This window comes from Pinus tabuliformis, chromosome Q, assembly GCF_031772625.1.
Source record: "Pinus tabuliformis cultivar Carrire ecotype Pingquan chromosome Q, CPIR1, whole genome shotgun sequence".
NCBI lineage: Eukaryota > Viridiplantae > Streptophyta > Pinopsida > Pinales > Pinaceae > Pinus > Pinus tabuliformis.
This window is the reverse complement of record NC_142296.1, coordinates 489,317,615-489,340,242: the sequence shown is the minus strand read 5'-3', so window position 1 is coordinate 489,340,242 and position 22,628 is coordinate 489,317,615.

The window sequence follows — 22,628 nt, the reverse complement described above, 5'->3', positions numbered from 1 at the left end:
ATAAAATTAATATTATAATTAAATATAATATTATTAATATATGATTAATATACATACATATATGTATATATATTAATATTAATATTATATAGATATATATATATATATATATATATATATATATATATATATATATATATATATATATATATATATATATATATATATATATATAGTATATATATAAATATATTATTATAATTATAATATATGTGTGTGTGTGTGTGGAGGCCCTATCATCATATAACTTTGACATAAGTTCCATATATATTAGTTGTGATTCTTTTGAAAGGTTGTATGCTTATTTTGAGGTTAATTTTGAACAAAATCATCATGGAAAGTTTGGTGACAAAAAATGTCACATAACATTCCTCAAGGAGACCATGGATACTTGGAATCGACATCAAGGACTTCTTAGGATGGAAAATGTTATTTCCCTTGTATAAATTGTAGGGGCTTGAGGCCAAAGAGAATTCTAATAACATTAGCTAAAAAACATTGTAGAGACCATGGACACACTGAAGGTGGACATGAATATCATCCATTTGTGAGTTATTTATTATATGTCTTTGTATTGTAGAATGTTTTTGTAAATGTTTATATGTATATTGTATTTTAGATTGTATGTATTTGTATTGTAAATGGTAGTATCTTTCTATTCTAAATGTATTTTAAAATATTCTTTTAGGACGTGTTTGAACTATGCTATCATCTTGTTGTGGACTAGAAATATTATTTGATTATTTTCGCTAGGGCCAATAAAGGGGTTAGGTCGAGTTAGGGATTAATTAATTAATGGGCTTAGGGATATGAGGATATTGTTTAAGTGTTTAGGGGTTAGGGGTTAAGGGCTTAGGGGTTAGGGGTTTAAGGGCTTAGGGGAATGGAGTTAAGGTGTTAGGGGGTTAATTTGGACCTAGAGGATTTAGAGGTTAATCATGGGTTTTTATGGAGCATTATAAATAAGTTTTTAAAGTATATTATGCAAAATATGACATTAAAATGATGAATGGAAAATAAGATTAATATGTTTTTAATTATGGTCGTGATTATATATCTCAGAAAGTGTCTCAATTTGAACAAACTAATATCCTATGTTTGTGTCTTGAACAAACTAGTCTCCTATGTATTGATGATTGTGTTATCCTTCTCTTTAACACATGGGCATCACAAGATGGGCATGCCGAGATGTCCACCCAGTAGGGGTGCCCATGCGACAATTTGGTGGGTCGACCCGACTTGGCATGGGGTGCCCACATAAAAGAAGTTCAACCTATGATTTCCCATGAACATAATTCCCACCAAGGGGTCTCATAATGATTTTTAGAAAATTGACTAAAGTAATGATTGGGTGTTAAAAGTCAGTTTATAATTGATTGGTTATTCAACAATGTACTAAACAATTATAATATTTTGTTGTCATTAATGAGTGAAAAAAGTCAGGGCTCCCATGGGGGCATCACATACTGGGAACACCAGGGTGCTCGATGCCCATGGGTGCATCACATATTGGGCACGTCAAGGCACCCGACACCCATCTGGGCGTCGCATGCTTGGCATGCCAAGGCGCCCACCTAGCAGGGGTGCCCATGTGATGAGATGGTGGGTCAACCCAAGTTGGAAAGGGGTTCCTTAAAAAAGTAAGTAATTTAAACCCATGACTGCCCAAGAACAGAGTTCCCACAAGGGGGTCTCATAAATATTATTTTTAGAAAATTAAGTAAATTAATGTTTAGGTGTTAAAAGTTGGTTTATATTTGAATATTGATCATGCAGCATGGAAATAATGATAATATTTTGTTTTCATTGACTAATGATTTATGTTAAGTGATTTGCACAGGAGGGCAAACACTTGCACCCCCAGCGTGCCCGCGTGAAGGCGAGGCACCCGAGCACCCATGGGGGTGTTGCATGTTGTGCACGCCAGGGCACCCAATGCCCATGGGGGCATCGTGAGTTGTGCACGCTAGGGTGCCCACCTGGTAGGGGTACCCATGCAATGAGTTGGTGGGTTGACTCGACTTGGAAAGGGGCTCCTGCATAAAAGAAGTAAGGTTGCCCCATGACTGCACATGAATAGAGTTCCCACCAAGGGGTCTCATAATGATTTTTAGAAAATTCACTAAAGTAATTTTTGGGTGTTAAAATTCAGTTTACAATTGATTAATAATGCAACATGGCACTAAGAAATTATAATATTTTGTTTTCATTAATGAGTGAACAAAGGTGGGGTGCCCAGGCGCCCATGGGGGTGTCATGTGTTGGGAACAATAGGGAAATCGATGCCCTTGGGGGCATCGCGTGCTCGGCATGCTAGGACGCCCGCCCGGAAGGGGCATCTTTGTGACGAGTTGGTCGGTCAACCCGACTTGGCAAGGGGCTCCCATGCAAAAGAAGTAATGTCTGCCCATGACTTCCCATGAAGATAGTTCCCAAAAGGGAGTCTCATAATGAATTTTTGAAAATTAAGTAAATTAATGTTTAGGTGTTAAAATATAGTTTATAATTGAATATTGATCATGCAACATGGAAATAACAAATGATAATATTTTTTTTTCATTCATGAGATAATGATTTATGTTCACTAATTTACATAATAGGGCGAACACCTGCGTCATAGGTGTGCCTACATGAGGGAGGGGTGTCTGAGCACCCATGGGGGTTGTTATCGGGAAAAGTAGTGTCTAGGTAGAGCTGCTAGTCCCACTAAGGCTGGTAGCTACCTTAGAAACAAACACACTAAAAACTACTTTCGTTTTCCTTTATGAGAAATAGATAAGAGAAGAATAAGGAGACCAACCTCTGTCTTGCGCTTGGTTCCTTGCTTGATTCCTCTCTCTTCTGGTAGGTCTTTGCCACTCCCTTCCTTGTCTACCCAACTTCAAAGAGTACCTGTAGAATCAAAGCAGCATAACACTATCCAAGAACATAGATCTATTATCATAAACAATATAGGATCAGATGGACATTGACCACACAAATGCATAAATCATCAATCATACAAGAATGTGGAGGAAAACTTGAATAGCTTTATTGATAATCAAGAAAGAGCAAAGAGGATTACAACCAATTGTTCTGACCCAGCATCATCCTCTCAGCAAGAAAGCCCTTCTTCACCTCATGAAAAGCTTAGATCACCCAACACTATGATGTTGCACCAAGAAACCAACAACACTTCCTTACAAGATACAAAATTCCAGCCTCAGGATCTCTGGGATGAGGGATCCATATATAGATGTCTGCAAGGGAGGTGAGTCAGCTTTTGAGATTTGATTAGTGTCTTCTCTCTGATAGTTCTTGATTCCACTTGGAGATTGATGATCTCTTACTCATCCCTGGTCGAATTCAGAGAGGCAAGTGTCACAGGAGAGGTTTCTGGAAGATTCCATGCTCCTCCACCTTGCGGATTGACCCTGCCATTTGTCCCTTCTCACCCATCGCACCCCATAGAAGGGCTTTTTGACATGCATCGCACCTACTGTGTGTATTCAGGTGGGATGCAACGCACTTTGCCTATGGAGCAGGTGAAATGGTCCAGTTTTGACCAGTTCTGAGTAATTTTTCATGGAGAACTTCTGGGAGATGTTGTAATCAGTTGACCTTGTTCTTTTAGGGGTTGGAACAACACCTTTAGGGACTTAGGAGCCCTTGGTTTATGGACATTTATGCTTGGGGTTGCAGTGCCCAAAAATGTCTATAACAGTTGCCCCCTAAAGCATGAGGTCGTTAATCTTTTGATGTCGGGTGAAATGCTTTATCATGAGGATCCGAAGTTTTTTCGAGCTGGAAGGCGACCTGTAATAAGATACAATACAATACATTATCTTCATATTATTTTCATGATCTAGCTGAGGTGGGCATTCCCATGCTCAGCTTTATAAATTCATTTTCATGTACATAGGACAGACAATCGTCTGAGTGTAGACTGATGATTCTGGTAGAGCCATCATCCCTTAGATTGGATGATTATCTGTGCAGCAATGATGTACATTTGATGTCTTTATTTTCCTAAATATATATCGCAGCTCGAATGGATGAAACTAGATCCAGGGTCTTCAATCTCGTTCGATCTTCACTCAAAGTACAAGTCGATCCATGTGAGAGATGTTCTGGAGTCGAACATGGAAAGACATCGCCTGATTACCAGCCAATGATGTAAGTTGTTAACACGCGCGAGAGGAATCATCGATAATGATGATGACCCTCAAGGTACTGCAGTACAATTCACGTGGTGTGAATAAGGTACTTGGCATCGAACACCACGAAAAATCTTTCGGTCGAAGGCCATTGATGTAAACCTGTCGCCGGAAGTGAGAAACTTGCCATTGAGGCATGCAAGCTTCAAAGTACTGAAAGGGTTGTTCCTAGATCGACTTCTTGGATAATGAGCTGATGTTGACAAGAAGTGATCCATCATAGGAGGGCCTTAGTGAAACCCACATCAATGACATGGAACGGAGCAAATGATTTTAATGGAGGTGAAAACGATCTGGTGATATAAGGTTCAGGATGGCGGTCATGAAAGAATGGAGCGAAAATGTATTATAGTGGGTGAGACACAGGTGAATTCTCTGAGTGACTTCTCTTGAACATATCGGTGACACTGACATGATGGATTGGTAGCATTAACCCGAAATGTGGATGGTGTGATGGAACCATGGCGATGTGACCAGTGAATGGAACAACCCAACCCGACTCGGATGCGGAGTGAAAGTGTCATGTTCAAGAGCGACTTGCTACCAACAAAGTTTCTTCAAGTTTTCTTCCCAATTTTTCCCCAGTCATTGTTGACCAGTACCTCTTTATTTTTGTCAAGATTGAGGAGGATAACATATACTTGTTCTATAATTTTCCCCTCGGGCAAAACCCATCGCTATGTTTTAACGAGCCTAGCAATAGTGAAACTCGTTCTTGTCTGTTATGGACAAGTTTGTCGCTATTAGGTTTTAATGAGTTTAACGACAAAGATAACTCGGTCCTTTTCAATTTTAGAGTCTGAAAAGGGACGTAAAGGAAACTCCAAAAATCCTTTTTTGTCATCTAATCCCTTAAGTCTGAAAAAGTATAAAATAATACAAAAGGGATGAATTTTCGGTAATTTTAACGAGCCGAACAAAACAAGCGCTCGATCTTTTTGTGTAATAATCCCTCAGGTCCAAAAAGATTAAAATCTAAAGGAGGGATAGCACTTCCGGTCACCTTAACGAGCTGGAGAGGCTAACGGCTCGGCAATCTTTTCATATTTTATGAGTCAGTTGAAAAGAGCTTAAAGGAGACTCGTTTTTTGAGGAACGAGTGATAGATTCGGGTAGCAGTTGATTCTAGGTAAGGTTTGGAATTTTCCAATCATGGTAGTGTCACAAGGATGGCTAACAAGATCACTCTTCGTAGCTATTCCTCAAAAGGGGTAAATAATCAAGTGGAGGTGAATGATAGGCCAATACAGAGTGGAGGTGATAATGAGAACATGACCAAGGCTTCAAAGGCTGAAGTACTACATTCACGATGGTTATTTACCGAAAATTGGTTCATTTTTTAATGAGCTTAAACGCTGGGGGAAACACTTGCTCATTGCTTATGTTTATTTTTTAACGAGCTTGAATTCCGCGTTAAAACTGCTCAATCCAGTCGTATAATAAGGAGGTCTCATCTAAAAACGGCATTATTTCAAAGCTTTTCCCCGCATCCTTTCTTTATGCAAGTTAGGAAACGACCAATCCTACGAGTTTAAAGGGTTAGAGGACCTATAAATTTAAAAAATAAATGGTCGCTCTTCGCTTGCATGCCAAAAGGTTTGCATGCCCCCAGGTATAGTGAAATAGAGTTTCGAGGTTACCCCTCAATTTGCAGACAAAACATTTGTTTTATCGGGAAAGGCCTACCTTTTCAGGTTACCCCTCAATTTGCAGACAAAACATTTGTTTTATCGGGAAAGGCCTACCTTTTTCAGGTTACCAAAGATTGCTCTATCTGTACCACAAACAAAACACTTCTTCAGCGATGTCTACCGAAATAGACAAAGGTGAGTGGCGCAGACGCCTCCACTCACATAACTTTGACGAGGGAATCTTATTCTAGCCTAATCCCATTTTCCTAAATGGACGGGTGTGTCAGACTAGTCAGATATCCTTTGCGGAAACCTACCCTATACCTAAAGTTTTCCTGCCGAAGCAGAGCAGGGTGCATGCCCCCTGGGTTTCAATCATGCCCTCTGAATCACTCTCGCTCATCAGGAGGACGGACTGGGGATTGATGAGACATTCCATGCGTGGAAAGACCATTCAGGGTTGTTATATGACTATTTGCTATGTGTGAACTGGGGAATGAAAGCTGGTCTACGAGCTTGACCACTCTTCTTTCGTGCGGAAAACACATTACTCTAAAGAGTGAGGAGACAATGGCTCCCATGCAATAAATATAGTCTCGTCCAAGGAGTAGATTATAATCCAGGGGTCCTTGGACTACCATTACGTTCATGTGAACAGTTTTCCTTCTCAATGTTATCGGCACATCGGGAAGGATCCCTAACGGTCGACTGGTTCCTTTGTCAAAGCCTGTTAGATTTCTCATTTCAGGCAAAAGCGATGGCGAACCAAGCGCTTTCCAAGCAGTTGAGGAAAGGATACTCACAGAAGCCCCTTCATCTATGATGGTACTGGCCATAACCATTCTATATACTTGAGCAATGATTCAGAATGGTACACTAGCCGGTAAACGGGGTCTACCTAGTAGATTCCAGTCAAAGGAAACAACCAGGTTGCTTGGAGGTGGGACCGAATAGACGGCCGGGTACGACTCTGACGAACTTCCTTCCTGCGGTAAAGGAACGGGTAGACTGTCCCCATGTTCATCGGAGTCTGTGTTTACGAAGAGAATTTGAACGGTGTCGTTCTTGTTCTCTTCGGTGACTATATCATCTGAAGATTGATCCTCTGAAGGCACAACCGGGTCAACTGCCGCCTCGACCTTTTGACTTTCGTCTGGTATGGATTCAGATGGTTTATCTTCAATGATAGACGCTTCGGCCGACCACAAGGGCGTGTCAGCCGGATTTTCAACTAGTGACGAACTCGGCAAGAGTTTCTTGTATCCAGGAGGAAGCCGTAACGGTGAAACCGGACGGTCATCCAAAACTCTTTTAGCTTCATCTAAGAAGGGACAACGGTGGACGGCGTGATCGCCTTCACACAATTTACAAGGAAATTTATATTTTCCTTTTTGTCCAGGGGCTTCACTTTCACTAGTTGACGGTGTATGCTCAACATGATCGTCAGAGGTTGATGACACCGGATTGTGCAAACGAGGAGACCAGTCCCTTAAGATCCGAGTGATGCAAGGAAAATTTCGATGATAGTGGTCTCCTTTGCAAATGACACATGGCGATTTAGGCCTGGTCAGTGCAGTGTGTGGATTTTCGCTAGACGATGCTTGGTTACCCCTTTTCGCCTTTGGCTCCTTCTTCTTCTTCTCTTTCTTCTTTTTCTCCTTCTTCTTCTCAGTTACTTGATTTTGGGCTTTACCAGCTTCATCAAGCGAAGAGGAAGGAGGAGAGGAAGAATTGGACGAAGTAGAGGGTTGGGGGGTAACTCTAATATCGTTTAGTTGTTGACTTGATTGTTCAGGAATCACAGTATTCTGAACGACAGAAGTTGAGAAGAGCCATACGGGCAAGCCAATTGTCAATCCTGGAAGAGACAATGTGGCCATACGGGGTGCACCAACATCTCCCCAAGAGGAGAAGGGACTAGAATTTCCTCCAAGGGGAACTCCTTGGTTGGTGGACTCCATTTTTCTCAACTTAAGATCAACGTAGGAAAGGTGATGATTATTCCATTTAAAATAAATTTTAGACACTTTGACACAACTTGTTTTTTCAATTTTTAAGAGTCGAGAAAAAACAAAAGATGACTCTAGTCGCCTTCAATTTTTAATGAGCCTGAAGTGACAAGTGCTTAGATGGACCTTTTTCGTTAAGGAGTCTGAAAAGGAACGAAAGGGACTGCTCTGGAAATCTAGATAGTGGGATTACCAAACCAATCGCAAAACTGCAGAATACTTTTTATGGTACGGCAGTCAATCTTCCCGAATGTTGTGTTCAGTGCATTGCGATCGATAGGGCGGCAGACACGGCTTCCTATGGATAAAGGATAAAGCCTATTATGGTCTCCCAAAATATACTCAACGGTACGTGGGAGCACAAGTCCGTACTGGCACTTATCGTCTCAAAGTGGAGGAATCACCCAACCAACAGTGAAAACAACAGTTACCAGGCTTTACGACGTCGGAATACGTCTCTAGCCTAGACTTCTAGATGTTGTGCATTAGGTTCCAAAGCGTTTTTAGATTCATTAAATTTATTTTATGGTTGATCTTGCTTAAGAAATTTGCCTTTCAGGTTCATCGCATGATGTAGATGTACAATTCCTAAAATGCAATCTAAGATGATAAACAGTCATTTAATCTTCTTTTTGCAATGAAAATCCTAGCTACTAAGGAAAGAGAGATGGCGTTCTTTCAACAAAGAGCAGAGAGCACACATTATATGCACTGTCCTAAATCAAACCAACAAACAGTCTAAATGCAAATGCACATGCATGTATTTGTTTTCCAGCCTTCTTAATGTGTGAATGATAAAAAGAAAGCTAAGCGCAAATCTGAATTATTTTTCCAAAGCGACAATTACTAACAAGTTTCTTTTCAAAACAAAATGAGGACAATGACGACACTTTGTTATTTGGAATTGAAAACTTGCTTTCGACACTTGGAAAACTACTAACTCAAATCAAATACAAGAGTAACAGTGTAATCGACTATCAAGAACAATCAGATTCTCTTCTATGACTGAAAACGACACTTTCAAATCAAGAAACGACAGTACAATTACGCTACTTCTTTGTAAAGGAGAACTGAAAATGACTCAAAAATACGGAGGCAGAATAACAACAAGGAAAGGGGTTTCAAACAAAGGTGTACTGACTACAAGTAGCAAAACTCTTGAATAGAGCTGAAAAGAGTGAACACAAAAACCAAAATTCAGGAAGAAGGCCTTGTCTGTTCAGCGCACCTGTAACACAGTGAAACTGAAATGCAACGCACCTACTACACTCGGGAAGTGCGATGCATTTGAAGTTCACAGAACAGACAGTGCGCTGGACCAGGGATGAGACTTTGACTGGATTCCGGGTCACAGTTTGCAGTTCAGTTTAGGGATTTAGGCCGAGCAAGTGGTAATCAGTAAATCAATCACAGGGGTAGATCTAAGGAGGTTACTAGAGCCACCACAAGGGCAATTACAGAGCTTTTAAATCAATCGTTTAATTCATAAACAAAACCCGGAGATAGACTGAAGCAGCGTTGATCTACTTTGCACTTGCATAGAAAATGCAGTTCGAAGGCTAGATGGCTTAACTTCAGGCTCCGTCTGTAAGTTTATAAAGTAAACAAATGTAGATGAACAAACAATCTACTCGCTCCCCAGCGGAGTCGCCATTTTTTTATCGGGAAAACTAGTGTCTATGCAGAGCTGCTAGTCCCACTAAGGCTGGTAGCTACCTTAGAAACATACACACTAAAAACTACTTTCGTTTTCCTTTATGAGAAATAGATAAGAGAAGAATAAGGAGACCAACCTCTGTCTTGCGTTTGGTTCCTTGCTTTATTCCTGTCTCTTCTGGTAGGTCTTTGCCACTCGCTTCCTTGTCTACCCAGCTTCAAAGAGTACCTGTAGAATCAAAGCAGCATAACACTATCCAAGAACATAGATCTATTATCATAAACAATATAGGATCAGATGTACATTGACCACACAAATGCATAAATCATCAATCATACAAGAATGTGGAGGAAAACTTGAATAGCTTTATTGATAATCAAGAAAGAGAAAAGAGGATTACAACCAATTGTTTTGACCCAGCATCATCCTCTCAGCAAGAAAGCCCTTCTTCACCTCATGAAAAGCTTAGATCACCCAACACTATGATGTTGCACCAAGAAACCAACAGCACTTCCTTACAAGATACAAAATTCCAGCCTCAGGATCTCTGGGATGAGGGATCCATATATAGATGTCTGCAAGGGAGGTGAGTCAGCTTTTGAGATTTGATTAGTGTCTTCTCTCTGATATTTCTTGATTCCACTTGGAGATTGATGATCTCTTACTCATCCCTGGTCGAATTCAGAGAGGCAAGTGTCACAGGAGAGGTTTCTCGAAGATTCCATTCTCCTCCACCTTTCGGATTGACCCTACCATTTATCCCTTCTCGCCCATCGCACCCCATAGAAGGGCTTTTTGACATGCATCGCACCTACTGTATGTATTCAGGTGGGATGCAACGCACTTTGCCTATGGAGCAGGTGAAATGGTCCAGTTTTGACCAGTTCTGAGTAGTTTTTCATGGAGAACTTCTGGGAGATGCTGTAATCAGTTGACCTTGTTCTTTTAGGGGTTGGAACAACACCTTTAGGGACTTAGGAGCCCTTGGTTTATGGACATTTATGCTTGGGGTTGCAGTGCCCAAAAATGTCTATAACAGGGGTGGCACGTGTTGGGCATGTTAGGGCGCCCATGCGACGATTTGTTAGGTCAGCCCAACTTGACATGGGGCTCTTGCACAAAAGAAGTAATCTCAGTCTATGACTACCCATGACTTGAGAATGGGGCCAATCTTGAAATTTTTCCAATTTGTGCTTGTATGCATTGAAATTTGACATGGTTATGGTAGTTGGATACATTGACAATATGGGAGGGTTTTTAGACTCAAATATGACTCACATAAATAATTTGACAATCAAACGACAAAATTATAACATTTATAAATGTCAAGGAGATGCAATTATTTATTATTGTTTACCATTTGGAGGCTTATTGGTGCTAATTGTCCTTCCTTCTCATATGGAAAGTCTTGAGGCTAGTCAGTCCTGATCTGGTGGAAATTCTTATTTGATAGGAAAATCTCTAAAGTAAGGCTTCAAGCTATGACCTATGATCATTGTTGGTATTCTCAAGTCCAATCCAAATATCTAATAGCAAGGCTCCTCAAGTTAGGCCTGCTAGCTTGGGGTTAATATATCATTATAAAACATACCTATAAGGTATTTTTTTCAAGTCAACCTAGATCCTCTCTTTTGAATATTCTTCTAATTGACACATAGAATTATATCTATGCACTTGTCCCTTCAATATATCCATAAGATGCCTTTCAAACATGCCTTGCAATGGACTGTTATTTCCCTTCTGATCATAATGATATCTTCTTTCACAAGCTTGATAATTCCTATAATACTATCTACAGTAGAAGCTTCCAAAGTGCTAAGTCAAGAAGCCCTACTTAAGGTGATAGATTGATCCTCTTCTTGAGTTTAGGTCAAAGTTCTATAGTTTCTCAACACTTACATATAATTTATCCTTTTCCTACATTTAACAATAGGTTTATTCCCTTGAGATATATGTAGTGTTCTATTGCAAGTTTGTCCCTTTGGGGCTTTCAATAGTCCTATAAGGATGTGAAATTGATATTCCTTTAAAGTGTCAAAACTTGATGGAGTGAGAGGTTTATATTTGGAAAGACTTGTATAAATCTTAGAATTTTTGAAGATAATTATGGTCCTTTAGGATGACTGAACTTTGGATCAGACCATCCAAATGAGCCTACAATTCCTCTATACCCTTCCGTCATAGTCCTTCTTAAAAGTAGTGTCCTTGCTACCTATTAGGACTACCTCTAGTCCACAAAAGATGAGTTTAAATAGTAACTTGATCACCTTCAAAGAATTGCACAGAACCTTATGATTTTCAAATATTTGAAATGTGTTATATAACCTTTGAATTTGAGCATAGGTCTTCAATCTTTTTGCTAGTATTCTCAACCTTGCGATGATTCAAAATCTCCAGGTCTATATTACTTACAAGTTGTATTGAGCTCCTTACTAAATTTGAAGATGACATATCTCTTGTGTGTCTATTGTAGTCATCAAGCCATCTAGTCTGCTCAATGAATATTATTATTGATAAATTGTAATCTCTGTAAATTATAATGTATTTTTCATATAATTATTTCATATACATCGTATATAGTAGAGCATATCTATGGCGTTCACAGTCAACCAAAGGGAAATTTCATAAGAAACTACTTGAAGCTTCATCGATTGTCCACTAACCAACCTATTTTTTTTTTTGTCAAGTGGTCTAAGTTCTCCAGAGATTACATCAGGTTTGACCTGTGGCTTCATAAACTGAGACCCAGGGTCATTTAAGCCATCAAAATCACCCAAGGATCACACCCAGCCTCGGCCACACCATCCTTTAACATGACTAGAGTTTTACCATGGAGTTTCGAACCATTGACCTTCACATCACGGAGTGACTTAACAGTTCACCCCATCACCGTCTATTATACACCCCATGGAAAACCAACCTTGTGATTGAATGGGAAGTGTTCATCTAGGGGAATTTTAGGGAGTTTTAGGATGACTGGAAAATGCATTGTAGGGTTCAACTACAAGATATGTTTGACGACCACTATGTTGATCTTTGCAAGCCAATGTAGAGGTTGATAGATCAAATCACAAGACAATACATGAAGATTATCATATTATGAGTCATGAATGCTTATATTATTAAATAAAAAACATATTATGTTAATTATTATATTAGTAAATCAAAATCATATTTTATTAATTATTATATTTTTAAATAAAAACCATATTATATTAGTTATTATATTATTAAATAAAAAAAATACCATATTAATTATTATATTAATAATTTATTAGTAATAATTCCTAGCTCGTATATATGTTTTTGGCATGTCATTGCATATGGTTTTCACATAGACTGTGAGTTTTCTCAGTGGCTCTACTCCCCACATTTGATTCTTGCAGCAAACCTCAGGGTTTCTTGGTGGTTCCACTCCCTAAATTTGATTCTTGTAGCAGATTTGAGGGTTTATCGATGGCTCCTCTCCCTACATTCTATTCAACATTCCCTTGAGTGTTTCTCAATGGCCCCTCCCTACATTCAATTCTTGCAGTAGATCTAAGGGTTTCTTGGTTGCTCCTCTCCCTACATTAGATTCATTGTTCCCTTGAGTGTTTCTCGGTGGCTCCACCTTAAATTTGATTCTTGCAGACCTGATATTTCTCAGTTGCTCCTCCCTACATTCCAATCAGTGTTCGCTTGAGTGTTTCTTGGTGGCTCCTCCACACATTCAATCCTTGCATACTAGCCTAGGAATTTCTCAGTGGCTCCTTGATCCGAACTTAAATAGGAATACTAAAACTTACAAATATAACCATAAACATAGAGATGTAGCAAAAAACACTTCATTTCATTAATAGAAAAATATTGAACTATGCTTACAAACAGAATGGAAATAAGATAGCTCGGGCGATGGTAGCTTATCTATGAGAAGATATGTGGTGGCTACATGCCTCTGAACTAAGTTACAATGAGGCTCAAGGGAATTTTTATTATTAAACAATAAGAGAAAACCCTAAACAACTAAAACCCTAACCCAAGGAGATGTAACACCAAGAGTTTATGGGCCCCATTGGGGTTAGTTGAGCATCCAACTTCCCAAGGTCATAACTTGGTCATATTATCTTCGTTTGACGCGTATGATACCTCATTGGAAAGATCTCTCCAAGGAATACAACTATCAATGTGATTGAAAAAAAAATGTTGAATGCATTTTTCCAAAAAAAAACATCATTTAGGGCCTTAAAACAGCTCCGGAAGTTTAGGACCTGAAAAATTGCAAAAAATAGTAAACTGTGCTACAATTAAGGAAACTGAAAAATTGAAAGAAACAATGGTGAGGGTCCAAGTGGAATAGGTAGGTGGCCACCAATATCCACCTAGATCAGTCCTCCCCCCTTAGGAAGAAATGGTCCCCATTGCATTGAGTTCCTCCATGAGATGAGGAAACTTTTGCTGAACTTGGTCCCTGGTGAGCCATTTGCCTTGGTGGAGTTGGCCTGCTTTGACAACTTGATATAGTTATATCCTCTATTTCCGAGTGTTCTTGATATGTGTGTCCATGATCTGATCAGTTGTGGCATGTTCCATGCAATCCAGGTTGAGCTTTGTTGGTGTGAGTTGTTCTGCAATGTCAGATGTGTCCAACAATGGTGGAAAGTATGGTCGAAGGCGATCTACATTGAACACTGGGTGCAGACCAAGGAACGGTGGGATGTTGAGCTTGAAGGAATTGTCACTGATGGCCTTGGTGATGGTGTATGGCCCATATTGGAGCAGGCGAAGCTTGCAGTGGGGTCCAATAAAGCACTCCTTCTGCAAATGTAGCCAAACTTTGTCACCCACCTAGAACTTGTGCGGAACTCGATGTTGATCATGGCGTTGTTTATACTTAGCATTAGATCTGTCCAATATATCATGGACCAGTTGGCGAATGTGTTGAATGTGCTCAATGAATCTGTTAGCCCTTTCAGCTTCAGACTGCACATTATTCGAATCTACTTGAGTGGCTGCAAATTGTATGGCCACATCAATGGGGCATAATGGTTGAAATCCCAACCTAAACTGAAAGAGGTTGTGGCTTGTTGAGCTATGGAGAGCTCTGTTGTAGCTATGTTGGACATAGGGGAGACTTTCATCCCATGTGCATGGATGCTTTGAGTTGTACATATGAAAAATGTGTACGATCATCCTGTTGACAACCTCTATTTCTCCATCAGTTTGGGGATGGAAAGTCGTGGACTTAGTAAATTTTGTATCCAGCATTGACCATAGACTTGAAAAAATGCACTCAGGAATATGTTGTCTCAATCTGAGATAATGGACTTGTTTACGGTGCTAGACCCGCCAACATGTCAAGGGGATCTCCCCGGTAAGAAGTCCCAATTAGAACTCAGGCCATTTGGTGTAGGAGTCCCAGCAATGGGTCGTGAGGTAATGTCTTGACCACGATGTCGTACAAAAAGGCAAGTAGGATAACTCTGTTAGAAAATTATATATTACAGAGCAATGGAACACATAAAATATTGTAGAAATATAAACACAGAAAATGCACAAAACAAGAGAGCCACAGATATACGTGGTTCACCCAGTTTGGGCTACATCCACCCCGAACATCCAGTCCTTCCTTTCTATTATCCAGCAAAATGAAGAGACACAACCTACAATAGATCCACTATAATATCCTCTGTTTTCTCTCACTGTCTCACCTCTCTGTTTCTCGCTCAGAGAATACACATCTATTACACAGCCTCAAATACAATGCCCTCATACAAAGAGAGGGGTTGCCTTCTAGGGCAAAAAACCCTAAACTAAACATAAGTTCTACCGTCAGATCATCTGCCTAATGAATGGCCCAGATTGACTAGAAATTACTATACTTTTACAAGGCAATTTTACAGCTATTTTTAGCTTCAGGGGCACTGCCCACGAAACCCCCCGCGAGGGGGGGGCTCCCAAAGGTTGCAGCCACCCCCCTGGACCCCCCCTGTAGCGAATATTTTACGGGCGGCGTTGCCGCCCCCATTTTGAACTGGGGTCCAATGTGGCGATACCTTTGAATATAGAAGATAATCAGGCTCCACACCCAACAATCTCCCACTTGGAGACTGATTGTAGCAACTCCATCGCTGCTCCATTTGCTAGACAATGACTCCTATTTGGACCTGGTTGTTTCTCATCTTCATCGTCATCCTTGAAGACCAATTGAAACTGAGCATATTCTCAATTTCTCCCTAGTTACAACTTTTGTTAGCATATCTGCAGGATTCTGGCTAGTTTGTACCATTTCTAGCTTCAACTCTCCATCTTCCAACACTGATTGTATGAAATGGTACTTGAGCTGTATGTGTTTAGTCCTGGAATGAAATGCTGAGTTCTTTGCAAGATGAATGGCACTTTGGCTATCACTGTATAGTGTGCCCATGTCAAGCTCCTTACCCAATTCACTCATAAACCTTTGTAACCAAATCATTTCTTTACTAGCCTCTGTAGCAGCAACATACTCTGCTTCTGTTGTTGAAAGTGCAACAACACTTTGGATTTTTGAAACCCAACTGACAGTTGTTCCACGAATAGTAAATACATATCCTGTAGTGATCCTCCTATTGTCTCTGTCACCTGCCATATCTGCATCAACATATCCCTGTAGGGAAATGTTTGAACCACCAAAGCATAATGCTTGATTTGTGGTACCTTTCAAATATCTGAGAATCCATTTCACTGCCATCCAATGTTCCTTTCCTGGATTGTTCATGTACCTACTTACAACTCCCACTGCGTGTGTAATATCAGGCCTTGTGCAGACCATTGCATACATTAAGCTTCCAACTGCTGATGCATATGGAACTTTAGACATATAATCCATGTCTTCTTGGGTCTTTGGGCACATTTCCTTGCTAAGTTTGAAATGGCTAGCAAGAGGTTTACTAACTAGTTTTGCATTGTGCATGTTAAATCTTTTCAACACCTTTTGTATGTACTCATTCTGAGACAATGTTAATTTACGATTTTTCCTGTCTCTAGTTATTCTCATACCAAGGATTTGTTTTGAAGCTCCAAAATCCTTCATTGCAAATAAATTTGCCAATTTTCTTTTGAGCACATTTATTTCCTGCATGTTAGATCCTGCAACAAGCATGTCATCTACATACAATAACAATATAATATAGCCGCCATCATTTTGCTTTTTCAGATAAACACAATGATCAGAGTGACATCTAGTATAACCTTGTTCAGACATAAACTTGTCAAATTTTAGATACCACTGCCTTGGAGCCTGTTTTAAGCCATACAAGCTCTTCTTCAACCTACACACTATTTTCTCCTTCCCTTTCACTTCATATCCTTGTGGCTACTGCATATATATCTCTTCCTCCAAATCCCCATGGAGAAAGGTTGTCTTTACATCTAACTGCTCAAGATGCAAATTTTCAACTACCACTAGACTTAAAATAGTTTTGATTGAAGTCATTTTAACAACAGGAGAAAATATTTCATCAAAATCAATACCTTTCTTCTATGCAAACCCCTTCACCACAAGTCTAGTTGTGTACCTCTGTTTTCCTCCATCTTCTTCCTTCAAACACATATTTCATTAAAATTGGAAATTTTTTATTACAAGGACATCACTAACATTGAGCTTTTTGGATATTTTGACATTCTAGATCCACTGTTTAATTCCAAATTTAATGGAATAAGTGTTTTCAGCCTGTAAACCCATTTATTCTTCAATGTAGTTTTACCTGCAGGTAACCTAACTAAGTCCCAAGTCTAGTTATGCATTAAGGAGTCCATCTCTTCTTTCATGGCTACCTCCCACTTCTTCCTGCTTTCAACCTACATTGCTTCTTCTTAACATTTGGGTTCACCGGAATCAGTCAACAATAAATAATACAAAGAAGGGAGTATCGTTCAGGGGGTCTACTTATCCTGGTAGATATTCTAACACCACTTTCAGGTGTTTGGGGTGCCTGTTGTTGTTGTGGTGGTTGCTGTTGTTGTGGTTGTTGAATATTATTATTTTCAGGCACCTTTACTTTTTCAGTGATTTCATCAAGAACTGCGTATTCCTTGTTTTCTTTTTCCTGTTTCTTTTCTTGCAACTGATTCTTATACAAGACCTTTTCATTGAATATTACATCTCCGCTCCTAATGATTTTGTGATTTTCATAATCATATAAGCGATAACCAAAATCATTAACACCATATCCAATAAAGGTACATTTCTTTGACTTTGACTCAAGCTTTGTTCTATTTTCTTTATCAATATGGACAAAGGCCTCACAACCAAAAGGCTTTAAAAATGAGTAGTTTACCTTTTTACCTGTCCATGCTTCCTTTGGAACACCAACATCCAAGGAACTTGAAGGCCCTCTATTTATTAGATAAATAGCAGTATCGACAGCATCTGCCCAAAACTGTAAAGGCAATCCTGCATGCAATCTCATGCACCTTGCACGCTCCATGATTGTTCTGTTCATCCTTCCCGACACACCATTTTCTTGTGGTGTTCTTGGAACTGTCTTCTCTCTACGAATTCCATGCTCTGAACAGTACCTATCAAACTCTTTGCTGCAATATTCACCTCCATTGTCTGATTTAAGACACTTCAATTTCTTCCCTGTCTCAATCTCAACCAAAGATTTCCATTTCTTGAAAGTATCAAATACATCAGATTTATTCTTAATACAATAAATCCAAGTTTTTCTAGTTGCATCATCAATAAAGGTAACATAATAATGAGAGCCACCGAGAGATGATACTTGAGCAGGTCCCCATACATCTATATGCACAAGCTCTAATTTTTCACTCTTCTTTTCTTTCCCAACTCTGAGAAATCTGACTCTTTTCTGTTTTCCATAAATGCAGTTCTCACAGAAGTCCAAATCAACATTCTTCAAACCTGGCAAAAAATTCCTTGAGTGAAGAATCTTCATCCCCTTTTCACTCATGTGTCCAAGCCTATGATTCCATAATGCTGCATCTACTCCTTTGGAAGTTAAAGCATTAACAGAGTTAGAAATACCATTGCATAAATACGATGTACCAACCTTTTCGCCTTTTGCTATTACCAAGGCTCCTTTAGTGACCTTCCAAGCTTTATCTGTGAAAGTTGTCACACAACCTTCACCGCCTAACTGCCCTGTTGAAATTAGATTTTTCTTTAGATCTGGAACATGCCTTACCTCCTTTAGTAGCCATTGGTTTCCATTTTGCTATTTTACAAGAACCTTACCCATTCCAACAATTTTACAGGGTTTATCATCACCCAAACAAACTTGTCCAAAATCTCCTTGAACATATTCATGAAAGTATTTCTTATCAGGTGTGGCATGGAATGAGGCCCCTGAATCTACCACCCAGGAATCAGTAATATTTTCGAAAGAAAGAATCAAGACATCTTGTAACACCTTACCTGTCACATTTTCTTCATGATTGTTTTCTTGTTGTGAATCTCCTTCTTTTCCCTTCCGAGATCTACAGTCTTTCTTTATGTGTCCTTTCTTTCCGCATTTCCAGCACACTATCCCCGATCTGGACTTAGATCTGCCTTTCGTTGATTTACTGCGATATCCTGAGCTCTTTCCTCTTTCCATTTTTCTTCCCCTAGACTCTACACTCAAAGCATTTCTCGATGTCTCACTAGATCTTTTCTGTCGCATTTCCTCGCTAAGGATAGCACCGACAACATCATCAAACTTCAAAGTGCTAGATCCAGACATAGAGTTACTAATGGCCATTACCAAACCATTCCAACTTTCTGGTAATGAGCACAAGAATAACAGAGCTCTAACTTCATCTTCAAAGTTTACCCCTACAGAACATAACTGACTTGTAATAGTATTAAAATCATTTAAATGATCTGCAACAGATCCACCTTCCGACTTCTTCATATTAAATAATCGTTTCATAAGAAATACCTTGTTTGAGGCTGAGGGTTTTTCATATAGTTTCTCCAACACCTTAATCAAACCCTCTGTCGTTGTTTCCTTCGAAATGTTGAAGGTGACCAACGCTACGAGGCACAACCATATTGTTCCGAGTGCCTTTCTATCAAGAAGGTTCCATTCTTCATCTGTCATAGCCGTCAGCTTCTTTGCTTTTCTGCTCAATGGTAGGTACAGATCTTTCTGATACAGATAATCTTCCATCTGCATCTTCCATAGCGAGAAGTTTTGGCCATTAAATTTCTCGACCCTAAACTTACCATCTTCCACCATTGCTCCCACTCGAACGAGGAACCCTTCTTTCGTGCAAGTTTATCAGCCAAATAAACCTTCGGCTCTAATACCAGTTGTTAGAAAATTATATATTACAAAGCAATGGAACAAATAAAATATTGCAGAAATATAAACACAGAAAATGCACAAAACAAGAGAGACACATATATACGTGGTTCACCCAGTTTGGGCTACGTCCACCTCGAACAGCCAATCCTTCCTTTCTATTATCCAACAAAATGAAGAGACACAACCTACAACAGATCCGTTGTAATATCCTCTGTTTTCTCTCACAGTCTCACCCCTCTGTTTCTCGCTCAAAGAATACACATCTATTACACAGCCTCAAATACAATGCCCTCATACAAAGAGAGGGGTTGCCTTCTAGGGAAAAAAACCCTAAACTAAACATAAGTTCTACCATCAGATCATTCGCCTAATGAACGGCCCAGATTGACTAGAAATTACTATACTTTTACAAGGCAATTTTACAGTTGTTTTTAGCTTCAGGGGCACTGCCCCCGAAACCCCCTGCCAGGGGGGGGTCCCAAAGGTCGCAGCTGCCCCCCCCTGTAGCGAATATTTTACAGGCAACATTGCCACCCCCATTTCGAACTGGGGTCCAATGTGGTGATACCTTTGAATATAGAAGATAATCAGGCTCCACACCCAACAAACTCTGTTAGTAGTAAGGGTGTGAGTGATGCAGTGAGTCAAGGAAGGTGTATTAGAGGTTCTAACACTTCGAAGGGGGAAGGAGGTGAAGGTGAGTTCCAGGTTGACAAGGATCAGTCCCAACTTGGCTAGGAACACACAACACAAAGGACATGTACAGCTTCCGGTGAAGCAGTCCACTCAGATGTGGCAGTCACATCATACAATGTAAGATAACACATACAACACTCATGGATTAGTTTGAGACGAGTGCAACAGTTGTTACAATAAGGTTCATGTGAAAGGTATGTCCGATGTCCAGCAGATCTGTCGACATGGACGGTGACAGCATTAACAACATATACAACACATTAACAACAAGATTCATATAATTGCATGTGAATCAGTTCATACACGAGTACTTAACTTAAACAACATATATCATTAAGGCAACCAGAGCAGTCCAACTACAATAAAAACATATGCATGAAAATGTGTTGGCTCTTATTATATAAAGAAGTGCAAGTCACAATCATACAATACATCCATGCAAACCTGATAGCTGCAACAGTGGAATGTTACAGCCACATTCGCCTACACCTCCAAAGAGATGTACTAGCTTCGTGCAGTGGAGAAGCCAAGGCACGTTACAATACTATCCAAGCCTTCTTCAAGATAGTCTTAGTAGAAGCTTGGCTAACCAATGACCTATTCAATGAGTTATGAGGGACTATTTATAGCAACATTCCCCTTTGTGACCATTCAACTACCCTCATGACTCTTCACCTACTCTATGACTGTTACATCCACTATTGAGACTCGACTTAAACTTGGCATGACTCAACATTACAATGCACATGTACCCATGTGAACAATGGCTTGAACAAGCTAAACTAGACATCATTCAGACTTAGAAAACCATAGAAGCCTAACTACTTGACATCCTCATGCTAATCAACCATGACATATTGATGCCCAGATTGGTAGTCCTTGATATTGTTCGTGTGTTCTGTCATGACATCTGTTTGAAACCTGAACCTTGCCTCCATATCATCTGGGTACACTGCTTGGGCTCCTCTATCCAACTCATCTAAGAGCATGTGCATCATTGTCTTCAATGTGGCCTGATCAGAAACGTACTTGCGCATGATGTCTGCACTGATAGGCAAGTCTGGGCTAGTGGTGGTGCGCATCAACTCGTCGAGGTATGAGTCAAGCTCCTATCGGACCTGCTTCTTTGTCTTCTCCCGGGTGAGAGTCACAAGTGATGGGATCGCATGAGTGTGCACTATAACATCCATGCTTTTGAATACTCGTGCATGGGAAGCCTATATGCTGGTGACGAGTTGAGGTAAGTCTTCATAGTTTTGGATCTGACTCTAGAGGCGTGCTTGCAGTTCGACCACTTTGGCCTTCATCATCTTTGGCAAGTGAAGTGGGGCTCCATTGTACTTCATCATCCATGCTTGCATATTATCAATGACAGCAAGTATGTTCATCATGATGCGTTCTCTTCTTGCACATCGCTACTGCCACCCTTGGAGATGGATGGCTGCTTGGTGCATGATACCAAACTTGGAGTACAATGCTCACATAACTATATCAAGGGACAATACTTCATCCAGTATTTCCTTCTTCAGTTTATCTCGAGTGGACATTGTCACCAAGTCTCCTCCTTGCTTGGCCACCTATAGTTCCTTCGCCATTTGCTTATTCTCAGCTATGAGGAAATGAACAAGTGTAGCTAGTGGCTTCGGCATAGACTCTAGTTGCATCGGTCAAAGTAGCTGGATTCTTGTGCACATCAGTCATGATAACTTATTCTTAAACTTGCACGGGGGATGTTTGGTCCTCCGGAGTCGGTACTCTTTGAGACTACACAACTCTTTGATGAGATTCGTCAAAGGAGATGTTGTGCATCTCTGCTTCCAGTTGACCACCAAGGATCTCAGAGCCTCCTTGGTCATTCGAGACTTTCTCATCATGAGGATGCAATGAAGTGGGTGAGTCGACCTCTTTGTGGCAAGGCATGAGGTCGATGTCCTGTTCCAACTCCTACTACTCCATGTCTGCATCCAACTATTCAAGCGCCTATTCTATCTCATGAGCAAAGTATTGCCCCTGCGATGGTTCACCTTGTTCACCTGATGCCAGTTGTTCAGATGAATCAACTACTTGTACAGGTGTTACTTCGTTTTTCTGCACGTGATGCGCACCCTACTGAATCTACTACTACTGCATTTCCTTCTCCTATGGTCACAATCTTGTTCTTTCTGGAG